We start from the raw sequence: 18,782 nt of genomic DNA, 5'->3' as shown, positions 1-18,782 counted from the left end.
GGGTGCAGAGATTGCAACTATTTTAAAAAAGGGTAGCCGCCACGACCCGGCGCATTATCGGCTGCTTTTTTCATTGATGTTTTAGAAAAGATATATGCACGTCGAATTTACAAAAAAACTGAGCAATTGGATTGGGAAGTATAGTTTTTTATTCAAGTATCAAGCAGGCTTTAGAGCCAAAACTAGCACAATTGACCAGGTTTTTGGATTTCTCTGTATAATCTGGAAGTATATTACAGTTAAGAAAGCCCATCAGTATATTACCTTTGTAAACCTTAAGGCAGCCTTTGACCTCATACCCAGAAACCTCCTGTGGAAATCATTAAGAGATCAGGGTGTTCCAGGGGAAATCCTTGTGCAGATCATTAGACGACACGAGGATAACTGTGCAAGGGTCAGATGGAGGCCAAATGGCGAACTTACAGATGGTATACAAGTAAATAGAGGGGTAAGGCAGGGATGCATGCTGGCCCCTACCTTATTTTCGTTGTATGTTAATGATATCCCTGAACATCTCCGGGGCTGCGAACATGATTCTCCCAAGCTGAAGGGGGGGGGGGCCAGAACCGGCACTCTTATTTGCTGATGATACAATTTTAATATCACAAACCCCCAAAGGTCTGCAAAGCTTACTTAATACTTTCGAAATTTACTGCAAAACAAAGGGCTTGGAAATTAACTCTATCAAAACAAAATACATGGCAGTTAATTCACATAAATCATTAAAAAAAAATGTAACTGTCGAAAATGAGAAGGTAGAATATGTGCTAAATTTGAACTATTTAGGTATTACTCTAGATTCTAAAATGAACTGGAGACCACAGCTGGACAAAAGCAAAACAAGATTAATTCAAAATTCAGTGCCAATAGTAAGGAAGCATGAGAGCAGAGGAGTTATACAAATATAGGGCACAATCTGCTAGCCTTTACGGGGCTGAACTGTGGACCATGTAATAAAGAACAATTTTATGGTGCACGAGAATAAATTCTTTAGGAAACTGCTAAGATTACCAATGCGCACACCCTCAACACCAGTAGTAATGGATTTAAATATCCGCCGTACTGACCAGCATGTGATTTTGCGGCCACTATTGTTTTGGGTCCGTCTGTGGTCAACAGATAAACTTGTTCATTATAGAGAAGGACTGGAGGAAATCTTTAGAATTAAAAATGGCACAAGGCTGCCATGGCTGAATCATATTCAGGATTGGTTTTATAAAATTGGATTAAAACAGTTTTGGGAGGTCCCTCAGGGTTTGTCTTCGGGATCAAAAAAGCTGTTGAAACAGACCCTTTGGCCATTTATTTAAGATACCTTGTCCCATAGTTCAAAACTAGGCACTTTATCCACAAGGTTTCTTGCAATAAAACCATATGGTAAATTTTAGTCCTTTTTCTACCTCAAATTCAGCTACGGCATTTTGCAGATTAATGCAAACACTGTGAAATGGGCACGTAGCGTTGATGGTGCAAACGATGGTTGTGATATCTGCCACACTGGTGCTAAAGACAATGAACTGCCTGTTCTATTCTTCTGCCCAGCCTATGACCTCATACCCAGAAACCTCCTGTGGAAATCATTAAGAGATCAGGGTGTTCCAGGGGAAATCCTTGTGCAGATCATTAGACGACACGAGGATAACTGTGCAAGGGTCAGATGGAGGCCAAATGGCGAACTTACAGATGGTATACAAGTAAATAGAGGGGTAAGGCAGGGATGCATGCTGGCCCCTACCTTATTTTCGTTGTATGTTAATGATATCCCTGAACATCTCCGGGGCTGCGAACATGATTCTCCCAAGCTGAAGGGGGGGGGGGGCCAGAACCGGCACTCTTATTTGCTGATGATACAATTTTAATATCACAAACCCCCAAAGGTCTGCAAAGCTTACTTAATACTTTCGAAATTTACTGCAAAACAAAGGGCTTGGAAATTAACTCTATCAAAACAAAATACATGGCAGTTAATTCACATAAATCATTAAAAAAAAATGTAACTGTCGAAAATGAGAAGGTAGAATATGTGCTAAATTTGAACTATTTAGGTATTACTCTAGATTCTAAAATGAACTGGAGACCACAGCTGGACAAAAGCAAAACAAGATTAATTCAAAATTCAGTGCCAATAGTAAGGAAGCATGAGAGCAGAGGAGTTATACAAATATAGGGCACAATCTGCTAGCCTTTACGGGGCTGAACTGTGGACCATGTAATAAAGAACAATTTTATGGTGCACGAGAATAAATTCTTTAGGAAACTGCTAAGATTACCAATGCGCACACCCTCAACACCAGTAGTAATGGATTTAAATATCCGCCGTACTGACCAGCATGTGATTTTGCGGCCACTATTGTTTTGGGTCCGTCTGTGGTCAACAGATAAACTTGTTCATTATAGAGAAGGACTGGAGGAAATCTTTAGAATTAAAAATGGCACAAGGCTGCCATGGCTGAATCATATTCAGGATTGGTTTTATAAAATTGGATTAAAACAGTTTTGGGAGGTCCCTCAGGGTTTGTCTTCGGGATCAAAAAAGCTGTTGAAACAGACCCTTTGGCCATTTATTTAAGATACCTTGTCCCATAGTTCAAAACTAGGCACTTTATCCACAAGGTTTCTTGCAATAAAACCATATGGTAAATTTTAGTCCTTTTTCTACCTCAAATTCAGCTACGGCATTTTGCAGATTAATGCAAACACTGTGAAATGGGCACGTAGCGTTGATGGTGCAAACGATGGTTGTGATATCTGCCACACTGGTGCTAAAGACAATGAACTGCCTGTTCTATTCTTCTGCCCAGCCTATATTTATGTTAGGAGGAAATGGATTAAACCCATCTGCCAACTCTTGGGTATTAGATCATGTTATGAGGCGGGAAGAATATTGCGAACGGACACGACACAAGCAATAGTATTTAGTGTAAGCATATACCTCTTTGGTGTCGATCTTATAAGAAAGAGAATAGGATTGATATTCTAGGTATTTTTAAGTATGTGTGTGTGTGTGTCAATCAACTTACATTTAGATTTGTACCTTGTTGGCTCTTCTATTAGAGTGAATATGCCCTACCATGTATAATTTAAGCTGGTCGCCATGGAACCTTGTATATCGCTGAAAGAGCCACTAAATGTTTTTAATTTAAAAAGTGCTCCCCATATCATTTTGTGATTTTAAATATTACTAAAATTGTTATATTATTGTAAAATGTATCTGTTCCGGGATTTTACTTATATTTATTGTTTTTTAAACTCTAAGAAAGGTCTTATCTTGGAACATTGATTCCCAAACAAATTGCGCTTTGTCGGGCGGGTTACCCTTTGAAATATTGTTGTATGATGTTTTTATATAGAATGTAATCTTTTAAGGTTTTTTAAATCGAAATAAAGATTATTGAATTGAATTGAAATAAGTGACCCTATATAAAACACCAATGGCTGGTGGTGTACCTGTTGTGTCACACTCAAGGGTTCAAGCAAAAAACAGACTGTAGCAACCTTCGCCTTCTCTAACGTGCTGAATAGGAGAAAAGCAAAAGTGATATACGCTTTTGTGCTAGTTTGCCACAAGCCACATACTGGAACCAAGGATCAGATGCCGTCTCTGTGACGTCTGTATCTGGATGAAACTCCGCCCGTGGTTTCAGCAGAACTTCTAATCAATAATGGTGTCTGCTCACCGGTCTCATTGAGCACATGTGAATCCGTTCGGGCCAGGGTAATTTCTTCGACAGCAGTCTGGCTTGATAAACCAATCGCTTCTATCTGGCTCGCCAAAATGTTGCTCTGATACGAATTTACATGAAATAAATAAAAAGGCAATAGACGTTTGGCAAAACAGTAACAAGCTGGTTTAACTAAACGCAGAGGCCGAGAGAGTATCGAGAGAGGCGCATCTGAAGACAGTCTAGAAGTACAGATGCTCTGGCCGCAAACATTAAAATTTTGTGGGTACAAAAAAACACTTTGACATTCTTTGAAAAGCATCATAGTCATAAATAACAAGTACAACCATCTGATAAGGGTTACACAGATGGATCTCGACCTCTGGGAGAGCTAGTGTGGGCCAGTGTGTGTGTGTCCTGATGTCCGGTGTGGAGAGCGTGTGATCACCCCATGCAGCGTACATGTTGTGTCCTAATTGGCTGAGTGTTTCTAACTACATGTGGCATCTAACTTTGTGGTATTTTGGGAATGCGCATCTTTGACTAAATATGTTTTATTGGGGACAATCTCCCTAGTCCTGTTTGTGGTGTGACTAACTACCTGTGTGATCAATTAGGGTTTTCCCTGGGTGCTCGTTTATCTTTGGGCTAAGTGTACTACACCTGTGACCTATCAATCTGTAGGCTTGGGTTTGGGTTGCAGTGACTCTCTGACTACATATCTCTGACTTGAAGTTGATGGAGAGGTCATCTTGGAAGAATGAGACAGCAATGATACGAGTTTGTCAGTGCGAGCACTTGTAACATGGCGGTCATTGATATAATATTTACTGAAATTCTCATTATTATACGTACAGTTGTTACATCGTACATCAACATTGCATTCACTGAGATTGACGTCATTATGCATGCATAAGTTACGGTGTACATCAACACTGGATTTAGTGGTATTGACATCACTGTGCGTGCATAGGTTACACTGTACATCAATATGTCATTTATTGGTACTTCTGCTGCTATGTGTGCATACATCAGGGTGCACATTGCTATAGTATTTATCAATCACAACATCCCCCCCCTCAAGTTGAATTCTCAACTACATACTTTTCCTCGTAGGTCATGACAGTCACATTGTTTGAAAGGATGTGTCTGTTATAGCTTCCCTAGCTATTTGCATACTACCTAGTTCATGAACTGCGTTTTTACAGCAGGAAACCCCCACCTGTAGGAAACCACACAGTAACAGTGGATTTACTGGTATTGACATCACTGTGTGTGCATAGGTTACAGCATACATCAATAATACATTTATTGGTACTGCCGCTACTATGCGTGCATACATCAAAGTGTACATTGCTATCGTAATTATCGATCTCAACACAGGCACGCCAGCAGGATGGCCGACTTGCGAGTTGACTGCTTGGTCTAGTACAGCAACAGAACCACCATGCCCTGATGGGTGAGGCACAATTAGCTTGGCAAGTACCCCAGAGCTCTATCTATCAATGGTGGGGCAATCAAGTCAACTGCTTCATAGACTTTGTCAGGGTATCGCCTGATCGCCCCCTTTCCATTAATTAGGAGTGAGTCTGGTGCACTGACTACAGACCAGGAGAGAAAGCCCATTGGTTTGCTTCCCTTTTTGAGGGGGTCTATGCCAGCAGTTGTAGCCAAATTAAACTCAGGTAAAGCGCCTGTACCCAATGGGTTCCCCCGCAAATTCTTTCACGCTTACTTGCCCAAACTCAAGGATCACCTCTTAAGTGTGGTCCTGTCTGCGGTAGCCGAAACCTCATGCTGCCAGACTGACACCACGCAGAGAGAGTGGCTTTCCCAAACAAGGCAGCGGATGAACTCACCTCACGTTGCCCGATAGCCCTACTAAACCTAGAGGTTAAGATCTTGGTGAAGGCATTGGCAAATAAGTTAATGAGTCATTTTCCGGACTTGGTCCACCCTGACCAGTCAGGATTTATACCCTGTCGGGTGACCTGTCACAATAACAGGTATTTATATAATGCAATGGCACTAGCGGATAGACTGGAGGAGCTAGTGGCATTCCTTCTAGCAGACATAGACAAAGCATTTGACTACGTGAGTTGGGAGTATTTATTTAGCTTCCTCCATCGCCTCAATTTTGGACCGCGGTTGATTTCATATATTAGATTGTTTTATATGGGCTTGACGGCATCGGAGAGGGTGGGGGGAACCAGGTCTAGCACATTCCCTATACAGCGGGGGCCGCAGGGATGCCCCCAATCCCCCCATCTGTTTGCTCCTGTCATGGAGCTGTTGATGGTGTGGGTCAGGATGGATTCATAGTTGTGGGGCTTCAATGGGGGAGGGGCAGTGGGACCGGATAGCGCACTACGCTGATGATGTCTTCATCCTTCTTACAGCACTCAGTACATATGGGTACTTCTCCACTGATAGCATGTCTCTATAGCGGAGGTATGGGAGGTAGTCATCACACGGCAACGAGAGTTGCATTACATTTATGGCGGTCCATACTTGACGCATGAAAACGTGAGGCAGGCTGACGGAGTGGCATGGAAGTCTGCCTCCGCAGGTAGCTGCGTTAACAGGATTCCAGGAATGGGACCTCATCAGTATATCCACCTTGGGAGACATCATGCAAGGCACTGTCCTCAAATTCTGGACCGTTTTGGTTCCTTCATGGAGAATCTAGACTTGAAAATCAACGTCGCCAAGTCCCACACCATGATTATTGGTCGCAAAGTGAATATGTTGCAGAAAAAAACTTTTATTTGCAAAGGGGAGATTCTTTCCAGGGTTCCAGTCTTTCCTTACCTGGGAGTCCTCTTTGATCAACGAGGGTCCTGGGTTCCCCAGATCAAAGCAAAAAGTCTTAGCTTAGCACGATCCTCATCAGCCCTGTTGGCCTTTACAAAAAGACTGGGAGCCAAACCAATGGAGGCGCTGATTAAAATATACAACAGCAAGTGCGTTCCAATCGCTATGTATGGATCTGCGATTTGGGGCTATGTAGAGACGGCAAAGTTGCAGAGGATAGAAAATGGTATCATTAGGAATATTTTATCTGTTCCTGATTCCACACCCACTTTCTCTATTCATGAGGAAATAGGTTTACCATATATCTCTGACAAACTAAAATTAGCCCCCCTCCTTTTCTGGGTCAAAACATGGCTGAACCCCGAGCTGACGTTAAACCATGCCATTCTTAAGGACGTCATTGCAAGGGATAATGCCATGAGAATTCCCTGGCTAAAATATATTAAATCTACATTACTAATGCTGGGGAGACCGGAACTTTTTAATGACCCATCTAGCATCAGGAGGGAGGATGTCAGATTGATTAAGCAGATGTTTCTGGAGAGGGTTTGTATGGATAGAGAAGAATTGGAATTGAGGAAACCCACGGTGAGGGCACATATTGTTCTAACGACTTCGCCCACCATGGAACCATATTTAAAAATTGTGACTAATCCTCTTCATAGACTCCTCTTAACTAAATTCAGGATGAACTTAATCCATTACTCTCTAGGAAATTTTCCGGTGTGGTCAAAACCTGATGATGGTCCGCCATGCGGATGTGATCAATTTTCAGTTCAAGACACCCTTCATTTTATATTCTTTTGTGACTTTTATAGTAGCGAAAGGAAAAAATATTTATTCCCTGTATTGAAAGCGGCGGGCTTTTCTCAAATAAGGCCAGCCTTAATCTTTCTCCAAATGTTAGCAGATACCTACACCATGTTTAGCGTTGCTTGCTATTTAACTGCTGCATTTAGATCTAGGAAAAAAAGATTACCCCAGATAGACCTGTCTTAAACTCAAATTTGTTCTTAAAGATTAATTCTTAAATTTGTAAATAGATTTGTACTTTTGAGAAACAACCTGATGAAATGTAATCATTGAGCAGAAAACTTTTTGTAATGAAATCGAGTGATGTTTTAAAGTAATTGTATTTGTGTTTGCTTGATGTCTTTTATGATTTTAACAAAAATCGAATAAAGAGTATTTTGACTGACTGACTGACAGTATATCCACCTTGGGAGACATCATGCAAGGCACTGTCCTCAAATTCTTCCAATCTCTACAGACTGAATATCAACTCCACCGAAGTCAATTCCACAAATATCTTCAACTCTGCCATGCGCTGATTTGCTATATTAGCACCATATCAGACCTTCCCGATTTCAATCCTTTAGAGGGAAACCTTGTGCTGGGCGACTTAGGTGACCATAAGGCTGCAAACACTTATCAGACACTCATATCTAACCAACCTGATGTCTTGGTGCCCTGCACACGGCTTGGGAGACCGATGTGGGAGTTAGAAAAGGAAGACTGGAAGGAGGTCTTGAGGACGCCGTGGGCAGCGGCCATATTGGCCTGGCTTTGACTGATCCAGTTCAAATACCTCCACAAAGTCTATCTTACATGTTGCAGGCTATGAATGTATGAGGTTGATAGCTTCCTTGACCTGTCTCCGCTGTGGTGCAGGAGAGGTCACATTTCCCCAAACAGTATTTAGTTGTCCTGAGTTGGATGGATTCTGGTGGTAGATGTGCACATGCCTGGGTAGGGTACTGTTGTGACAAAGAGACTATTCTATCGCCGCTTCATGGATGACCTGGGGGAAGATAGATATAAATTGTCATTACTTAACCTGGGACTCACAATACCCAAATGAGACATTCCTAGAGAGTGAAGAGTGGTGTGTCCCTCGTCTTTGACAGAGTCGAAGGCGGGGGGGGGGGGGTTGGGAGGGGTTCCGAGATATGAAACTGATGGGCGAAGTAGTGTGGAATAGATTTGGCAGCAGTTAGGCCAGTACGTCACTTAATTGATTATGAAATCTGGGCATTTCAGGGTGATGGGAGGATTGACCAGGGGTGAGATGAACACATTTTTATCCATGTTGCATTATGTATAGTCCTGAGTATGTGGGCAGGGGTAGGAGAGGGTTTGGAAGGGCAGATATATGCTGTTTATATAATTTATTTGTTTGTGTATTTTCCTTATTATGTAGGCTGAGCTGGAACCAAAACCAATAAAATGTGTTTTAAAAAAACACAAACTTGTGAGAGACATGCAAGGCAGCACACCCTGGAAATCCTAAGGTGCCAAGTTTTCTAAATGTACAGGTTTGAGGGTCCAAAATCTACAGCTACCCACATTAGAAAAAAAGAGTCAGCTTTCAGTGGAAAAACACGATGCATCCATGTTGTGTTGTGGGCCATTTCCTGTCGCGGGTAAGAGGCCTACCCACACAAGTGAGATACCATTTTTATCTGGAGTCTTGGGGTAACCCCGGGAAGGTGGAAGTTTGTGGTTCCCCGCAGATTCCAGAACTTTCCTTTTTTAATTAATATTTAATTTATTTTAGTCAGAAATGGTCAAAAGAAAGTTAAAAAAAATAAATCCATCAAATTCACCATACTAAGCATATTAAAACTGAGGTTTAACAGTCCGCATCTCAAATACATTGTAGTGAGAGCAGATAAAAATACGAAAATACCAATAATTCCAACATCATGAAAAAACATGAGAAACATAAAAAAAGCCTAAAACACATTAAATGACCCATTTTCCAAAGATTTAGCTAAAATCAGAAAGCTGGACTTATCATTGAGTCTAGAGATTGAACAGATTAGGTTACATTCATCAGGTTTGTATGCACATAGAGGTCCCAACTAAATCTCGCCCAAATATGATCACCTTTTTTGATGGATCGAAGCCCCCTAGATTTGGCCAAAGCAAGCTCTAAATTATAGGTTTGCTGTAGGCTAAACCACCATTCTATTACACTGGGAGGTGTTGGGGAGATCCAGGCTCTTGCTATACACAGCCTGGCCATGATGATAGTAATAGATAAAAGTTGCTTCTGCCCGAGGTCATCACTCATCCTTTAGCCTAACATGATTTCAGCGATCAAAAGTCTACGAAGACGTCCAGAAAAAGCTGCCCAAAAATAGAGCTTAAAAGCAAGGAGAGAAAACTCCCCTTGATGATACTGTAACTTAATGAACCAAATTGTTTTTTTTTTTTTTTTTGAGACCTTTATTAGTAGTTTCACAAGAACACAGCCGATGGCCTACAACCCAAACCGGGCCGGCCGCTAATCGTTTCATTCATATAACTCAACTGCACGAGGTTATGCAAAAAAATAGCAAGGTACAACACAATACTGATTCTTGTGCAAATGTCCATACACATTGTGAGCAGTCTCATTTCAAAACGTAATTCACCAACCATTTCCCGCCCACCCAACATCCCCGGGGTCAGATCTAAGCAACAAAGAACCACAAAATCGCGTAGGAGTAATAAGAGTCTTGGCGTGAACACCACGTCGTTCCCCTGTCTGGAATGCAATCCGGCTGTACTTGTCCAGCATAATTAGGCACCTGGAGGAATCAACAAGAGGACACATTTTGCACACATGGATAGGTAAGGTAGTGGGCCTGTTTTTGTCACATTAGGTAGACACCTAGGTAGGAGGCTCCCCCCCTCTCACCTTCAGCTCAGGCAATGTAACCTGCAAAGAAGTACCATTCAAGGCCCCTCCTCATCCGGTAATTTCGACAGCATATAGGCAGTATAGGGACCCCATATATCTCGTGGTCTAGAGGCTTCCGGCAGTTCCTCATAATAACAAAGCAATTGATCCCTACAATACGCCAGATCGCTGAGCCATAATTTAACAGCCGGCGCCCGCTTCCCTCCCCACGACATAGCAACTCTTCTCTTGGCAACTTGTAGGGCAATCACCACCAGGCGTCTCATCCCAGCAGGCACTCCAGAAGCAATCCCTAATAGGCAAAGTCGCGGGTCAGTATGGATGTCAGTCAGTGTCATTTCAGAAAGCGCTGCAGTTACATCCACCCAAAACGCATGTACTCTAGCACAGCCCCATGCTAAATGAAGAAAGTCAGCCCCTTCCATTCCGCATCGCACACAGCAGGACTGGTCCCGCAAACCATATCTCGCCAACTAGGCAGGCGTATAGTACCATTGTTGTACGAATTTATAGTGGATGAGTCGAAAGTTGCCATTAGCTGCAAATCCCCCGGTCATGGAGCAACATTCAGCCCATTCATCCTCAGTCAGCGGATCATGCAAGCACGCATCCCATCTAGCTTTGACAGACACAGCTCCCCCTCCCTCATCCTTCTGCGAGGCCCTGTATAACCGTGAAATCAATTTGACTCTACTGGTTGATGTATATAAGAGCTGCAGGGCGCCCAAGACCGGTGGTTCCTTCGGGCATGAGGGATATAAGGCCCGTACCGCAGCCCGAAGTCTGACATATAAGAATGTGGCCATAGTGCAGTTATCCGTCCGATCCAGCAGTGGTCTGCAGGGGAAGGAAGGTAGCAGTGGGGAATATGTCACCCATAGTCACCACACCGGCATTTTGGAATAATTGCAAAGCTCCCAGTTCCCTTGTTAAAGAAATCTCATCGTGATGCATCAACGGCATATTTGGCGCATACAGCGGCAGTCTATGTGATCTACATCCCAGTTCCTGCCAGGCACTATATGTACTGTGTACCGTGTCCACCTCCCCTTTGTCAAAGATGGTGTGAGAGTTCACTATCATCGCCCTGAGGGGCAACGGAAGAACTGCACTGGCCTCCAGTGCCACATGGGGCGTATATGGTGGAGCCGACAACCAGTAAGTGGCAAAGTGTGCTTGCGCGCAAAGATAATATAGCTTCATGTCCGGCACAGCAAACCCTCCCATCTCGTATGGTTTCGTTAAGACATCCCACTTCACTCTCGGCTTCTTCCCAGCCCCGGCCAACGTAATTAATAAGGATTGTAGCTGCGCAAAAAATGGGACGTTAGCTTGATCGGTACATTAACAAAATAATACAAAAATTTGGGCAGTATCACCATCTTAATGAGGGAAACCCTGTCAGCAAATTATAACGGTAGTCTGATCCAGCGGGCAACTTGGTCCTCTAACTTTGAAATAGCTACCCCATAATTAGCACGGATCATCTCCACACTGTCCCTGTGAACCCATATTCCTAAATATCGCACCAGTTCCAGTGCCCATTCCAATGGAAATTCAGATGGGAAAGGTAGGGTAGCGTCCGTGAGGGGCAACAATATGGACTTTTCCCAGTTTATGGACAGTCCAGAAAATCGCTCAAACCTGATGAACTCCCGAAGCACTTTGTCTAAGTTCTGTACTGGTTCTCTTATACAGGACCATATCGTCGGCATACATAGACACCGCCAGGGACCTGAGAGGGAAGCGCAGCGACGTTTCCGCATATCTCTGCCGCAAGATACAGGCCAAAGGCTCCAATACTATAGCAAAAGGTAAGGGCGATAGGGGACACCCCTGTCTCGTCCCCCTCTGTATAGGAAACGGCGCCGATACATGTCCATTCACCCTCACTCGAGCCACCGGGCTGGTATATAGTAGCGTAATCAAGGAGATGAAAAAAAACGGTACACCCATGCGATGCAGTACTGCTATCATGTAGCGCCATGCCACGGAATCGAAGGCCTTTGCGGCGTCGAGCAAGACCGCCACCGCTGCCAAGTCCGGTTTAAGGAGATGGAGGACCGCAAACAAAGCTCTCAGATTATGTGTGGTAGAGCGGAGGGGCACAAATCCAGACTGGTCTGGTAACACCATGTCCGGTAATATCAATCGTAAGTGCGTTGATAGCACTTTAGCAATGATCTTTACATCAGTATTCATTAGAGATAGAGGGCGGTACGACTCACAGCTATTTAATGGCTTGCCCGGCTTAGGCAGAGCAACCAACAGTGCCTCCCTCATAGTCGCCGGTAGTTGCCCCTGTTCTAACGCCTCCTCTAGCACCATCGCCAAGCGGGGCACCAAGAGATCTATATATTCCTTATAAAATTCGGATGGCAGACCATCAGTTCCAGCCGCCTTGCCATTTGGCAGAGACGCTATCGCATCTCTTATCTCTCCTTCAGTTATATGGTGCATCAAGAAATCCTGCTGTCCCTTCGAGAGCCAGACCAATGCTATATCATAAAAATACCGCGCCAATTCATCCTCCTCTGCCGTCTGCCTGTACCCATACATCTTCCCATAATACTGCACAAAGCAATCCAGAATATCAGTAGCGCTTGTCACAGTGGCGCCTTCGGTTACTATCTCCTGCACACTACAATGCCTAGCCCAGGGTTCTCAAATTCTATCCGCTAGCCCTCGTCCTGCTCTTCCCCCTTCACTATAATACCGCGCCCGACCACGTTTGGATAAGAATTTAACCTCCTGGTCTGCCAGATCGTTATATTCAGTAACTTTCGTCCGGATCTCCGCTAATCTAGTTGCTTCCGGTTGTAGTTCCTGCAGTCGTTCCAGTGTCAGCAGCTCTCCCTCTAGTTTAGACATAGAGCTGCGCAGCGATTTTAGCACTCCCGACTGTAGACCCACACATTCTCCCCGTACTGTCACCTTAAATGCCTCCCATACCGTGCACATACTCTCAACAGACCCTACGTTCGTGGAAAAATATTCTTCAACAAACGTTCTCAGACTCTCACGCATCACTAGATCGGTCAGCATTATTATTATTATTCTGAGTTTTATATAGCGCCTGGTTACCGAGTAGGCATCCCAGCGCTCACCAGAGAATAACACTACCAAAAATAATACAGGGGTTTAAGCAGAAAACAGAAAAGTTTTTAAAAGTCTGCGGAACCGAAGAAGACTGGCTTCCGAACGTAGTTGTAGCGGAAGAGAGTTCCACAGAGTGGCCACATTTATCGAAAACCTTCTACCACCCGTCCTGGCCTTCTTCACCCTCCCGACCTGAAGAAGATGTTGATGGTCAGAACGGAGAGAGCGGGGGGCCTTATAGGGCTGGACCATCTCCCCCAGAATAGGTGGACCTACCCCCTGCCGAACTTTATGGGCGATACAGAGTGACTTGAATTTCACCCTGTCCCTAACAGGGAGCCAGTGCAGTGCCCTCAGTGCCGGGCGAGCAGACTGGCGCCAGGGAAGACCCGTCAAGAGCCTGGCGGCCGCGTTCTGCACTTGCTGCAGTTTGTTCAGGGTAGATTCAGGTGCACCCAGGAATAACGCGTTGCTGAAATCCAGCCGCGAGATGATAAGTCCCTGGATGAGAAGTCTCCTAGTGGCCGCTGGGATCAGAGGTAGGATCTTCCGGGCTGAACGAAGCAGACCAAAACACACGCCAGCGGTCTTTTTAGCATGAGTTTTGAAGGAAAGGTCCTGCTCAAGCCACACCCCCAGGCTCTTGATCTCCTGCTTGGGGGTGGGTACAGGTCCCAAACAGTCGGGCCAACTGCTGGGGGACAAAGATGGAGAGGAGTTCCCCAGCAGCATCAGTTCCGTCTTGGAGCCGTTTAGCTTTAGTGCTGAGCTGCACATCCACGAGTAGATCTTCTCGAGACACGAGTGCAGCCGGTCGGGATGGAGAGCCGACTGGGAAAGGCCTACCACCAACTGAGTATCATCAGCATAACTGATGATTTTAATACCCATCCAGGGTATTCCAGGGGATAAACGCCACGAAAAGGGGGCCGGAAAGTGTGTCGGCAACCCCACCTCCATCAGCACAGGTACATGATCGGACAGAGTCCTGGGCAAGTGTCTCACCCCTTTAACCCACCCACTGACATCTCTCGTCACCAGCCAATAGTCGAGTCTCCACCACGTATCATGTGCAGATGTATAGCAAGTACCTTCACGTGTATCAGGTTTCCCTAACCTCCAAACATCCACCAGCCCAAGTCCACTCATACCATCACGTACAGCATCAGTCGCCTTTCTGTGCACATACGGCCTCGCATCCTTTCTGTCTAGGACTCCGTCTAGAGTTACATTCCAGTCACCTCCACATACAATCGCCGAGGGTGGCAGGGTTTAGACCTTATTCCAGAGCGCTATATAGAACTCTGGGTCATCAATATTTGGACCATAAACGTTGACCATTGTCACTAGTGTGCCACTCAGCTTCCCATGCAGTATGATGAATCTACCCTCTCTGTCAACTTCCTCATGTATAGTGACAAACGGTACAGTTCTTTTAATGAAAATCATGACTCCACGGGCATACGAAGAATATGTAGACGCAACTCTGGTGCTCGCCCATTGCCTAGCCACAACCTCTACCGCCTTACCCTGAAGATGTGTCTCCTGTAGAAAGACTACCTGTGCACCATGTTTGTTAAGGAAGGCCAGCATTTGTCTAGTTTTCTGGGGACGGTTCAATCCCCGCACATTCCAAGTAATCCAGTTAATATTTCCACCCTCAGTCATTGCATCCACCCGTCCAGCATCCTGAGTTATCTAGACAGTGTGTGCCCCCCCAGAGCAGATCACTCATGCTTGAAGAAAGAATCATAGTACAAACCGTTGCAAGTATCCAACACCAAATAAAAACGATCATCCAGGTGATCCGATTCCCCACGCCCTCCTCCCATATCCTCCCACACATGTTAGAACATATTGAGCCAGATCTGAACCCCCCGACAACAGTCATCCCCCCACCCACTTCAGCTCCCAAAACCTGCCAAAGCCGTCCCCATCCCCCCAACCTCCCAACCAGAAACAGTGCATCAAACATTTTGTGGGGAATTCCCATACGTGGGGGCCTAGAGGTGCCCAACTCCCACTAGCTAGTTAAGCAGGAGAGGATCGGGTTAACAATCTCGCCCTCCGCCCCTGCCGTCCCATTGCTGCGGCATATCTCAGACCATATCAGTTATGCACAACCAACAAGGCAATATGGCAACCTACCCCCCTCCCCACAATATTCTTCTTCTAGTAGTCACGTCTCCTCATTTCCGTGAATACATATTCTGCAATTATCAAGATCTCAGTCTGCAGCCTCAGATCAGGTCATTCACAATACAGCAAAGTTTGCAAAGGATCCATTCATCATTCCCAGCCAGTACGCAGCAAAGTCATGGGGATAAAGGAGCAGAATCGCATCAGAAGGTACTCCGATGGGTCCCATATATCGCTGGGAGTGGCATAGCGTTCGTAATATTTAAGGTTCCAGAAGGCTATCTCATCTCAGTGCAGTCTCCAATCAAAAATGAGTGTTAATGAGAAGCAGTACTCCATCAGAGGCAGTCAGAAGCTTGTTAATGTCGTCCAATGTACGCTCTCATGCAGCTTCGTTCTGTAGATCGTCTTCTCTTTCTTGTGCTGCATTTGCATCGCGCTTTCTTTTTTTCTGCTTCTTGGCAAAATCCATAGCTACCTTAGCAGAGGTGAATATTTTGTTCTCGGATTGGGCTCCGGGTACAGCATAGCATACGGAATATCCTCGGCCCTCAGAAGTTGCTTCACCGCATTAAACTCCTTCCTCGCCGTCTGCACCGCCACCGTAAAATCAGGGTAAAATTGAAGCTTGTTGCCCTGGTACTCTATGACTCCCTTCTCCCGTGCTAGGCGCAGGATCACATCTCTGTCTTTGTAATTGAGTATACGGGCAATTATGGGGCGTGGAGGCGCTCCGGTTGCTGGCCGTTGTGCTAAGGATCGATGTGCTCGTTCCACAATGAACACCCTGGATAATTGTTCCGCTCCGAAGATATCAATGATCAAGCGTTCCATGTAGTCTTCCATGCGGCCTACATTTGTAGTTTCGGGTAGCCCCGTGACGCGGATGTTGTTGCGTCGCGACCTCCCTTCTAACTCCTCGTTCTTCGCCTGGATAACCGCCAAGACTAGTTCCATGTTGAAGACTTTCGTAGTCACGGTGGTCAATCCGTCTTCAGTTGCAGACACCCGCTGTTCTACTTCGCCCATTCTTTCGTTCTGCCTGTCAAACTGCGTGGCCATATGTTGTTGTTGATAGCTTTATTTCGATATGCAAGTATCATAAAAGCATTACAAAATTTATAAAAAACAGCACATTGTCAAAAGACTGTACATTTAAGAACAAAACAGATAAAAGGTAGCAATAAAATCAGCGATGAGTTAATTAAAAGTATATTACATAGATAAAGACAATCTTTTTAAGCGGATCAACCATGCACATTTTAAAAATTTAGATACAGCACAAACGACCCGAGAGGATGTATCAGATAATAAAATCCGTAAAGCCACCAAATGCTGGCGAGTCCCCAATTGTCTGCAAAGCGGCTTCAGCCAGTGGGATCTTGGACGGGCATAGTCTGGGCATTCAAAGAGGAGATGGATCACAGTTTCGGGCCTATTAGTACATAGGGCGCAGTAGCGTGAAACCTGCGCGGGCTTGTCCCATCTAGAGATAAGGTCATTTAGAGGTAGTGTACCTAGTCTAAATTTAATGAAGAGTCCCCGGTCCATAGGTTTCGTGATTATGTCCAAATATGGCTCAAGTGCAACAACGTCTTTTATTTGCAAAAAAACTGCGGTGGAATTGCAGTGGAGCTGATTGCTAATGAGCTTGGCAGAGACCCATTCCCAATAAAGTTTTTTTAAGGTCGCCTTCGGGGGTGCACAATGGGTGGACCAGCACGACCCCAAGCCTAGGTCCCCTAAGAGATTTTTAATATCCCTAAGCCATTTGATCTTGTTACAGCCGTCCAAGCCCATCACCTCTGACAGCCCGTCTGCATAGGATTTTAGCTCCGGAACCCTCCACAGACGGGCCCAAAGGAGGAGAGGCCGTAAACGGGCCTGATCCTTAATTGCTTTGCAACCCGTATCCAAAAGCACAGGAACTGTCGGGGTGCTCATCGGGATGGCCAGGAGGTCCTTTAGGAATTTGTTCTCTGCTTTAGTCAGAGCCTCCACCTTACCTAAGCCCCAAAGCTCAGCCCCATAAAGTGATGCAGTTACAGCTCGGGCTTTGTAAATATCTATTATTGGAGCTACACATTGTTTAGATGAATTCTTATACTCCTTCAACAGAGCTCCCCCCACCCTTTTGTGACTGATGATCATTTTATTTATATGGGGTGTCCAGCTCATGACATCACTCATACGAATTCCCATATAGTCAAATTCTGACACTCTTTCGAGAGGGATAGAGTTCAGAATGGGAGGGAGGCCGAGCTTACGGGGTGGGTGCATAATGAGGTATTTGGTCTTATCCACATTGATGACAAGTCCTCTTTTTGTACAAAAGTCCTGGAAGCGGTTCAAGAGCTTCTGGAGGCCCTGAGGGGTTTTGGAAATGAGGAGGGTGTCGTCGGCAAACAACAAGGTTGGAATCCTAATGCCCCCCAAGGAAGGTGCATCTGCTGGTTCGCCAAGCAGGTGCTCTACCACCCCGTTCACATACAAGGAAAATAAGGTGGGAGCTAGTACACAACCCTGCCGGACGCCCCTAATGACCGGGATCCGATCGGTCTTTTCCCCATTCAGTCCCCATCGCACATGGGCATAGTTGTCTTTATGCAGTTTGATGAGGAGCATTAAAATGTAAGGGGGCATCCCCAGACCATACAACACCCTCCAAAGTTCCTCCCTAGGAACCAGGTCAAAGGCAGTCTTCAGGTCTATAAAGGCCAGATAAAGACTGCCTTTGCCCAGCTCCACCACCTTCCAATAAAGTAACAGGAGTCTAAAGACTTGCTCGATAGTTCCTGTACCTGAACGGAAACCAGCTTGCATATCGGACAATATGTGGTTGTCATCCACCCACTGGAGAATCCTCCCTAGAATTGCCTTACCCGCCAACTTCTGGGTTGAATCAATGAGGCTTATTGGCCTATAATTTCCCGGTGAGTCCCGACAACCCTTTTTAAAAATTGGGACTACCTCTGCCCCTTTCCAGGACTCAGGCACAAGACCTCCCTCGAGAATAGCATTAAGGAGGCCAGAGATCAGCACTCCCCATTCGCTTGGGTAAGCTCGGAGAAGGTCCCCTGGCAGCCCGTCTGGACCAGCTGCTTTTAGTGGTGTTAGAGTTTTAATCAAATTTGTGACCTCCCGTACAGAGAAGAGGTCAGTGCCTCTATCCGCAGGTGAAAGGGGGAGAAAAAAAGGGTCGTTAAGTGTGCCTTCTACGGCAGCATAGAGAGCCTTAAAGTGGTTAAACCACGCCTGGGCAGTAATAGTGCAAGTCCTCAAGGTATCATCTGGACGGTTTCTGCTACCCACCAGGTCCCAGAACCCTTTGGCGTCTCTCCCTCGACTGGCGACCAAAAGGTCCTGCCAAAAGCTGTCCT

General features: G+C 45.3%; 1 protein-coding gene across 2 annotated transcripts in view; it reads right to left on the bottom strand.

Moving 5' to 3' along the window:
* Positions 1–18,782, bottom strand: part of MEI1 (meiotic double-stranded break formation protein 1) — a 3,250,839-nt gene that overhangs the window by 1,714,268 nt on the left and 1,517,789 nt on the right. The gene's annotated exons all lie outside the window — the stretch shown is intronic.

Source organism: Lissotriton helveticus, chromosome 1_1, assembly GCF_964261635.1.
Source record: "Lissotriton helveticus chromosome 1_1, aLisHel1.1, whole genome shotgun sequence".
Lineage (NCBI taxonomy): Eukaryota > Metazoa > Chordata > Amphibia > Caudata > Salamandridae > Lissotriton > Lissotriton helveticus.
Note: the sequence above shows the minus strand (reverse complement) of the source record. Positions and strands in the feature narration are given on the sequence as shown.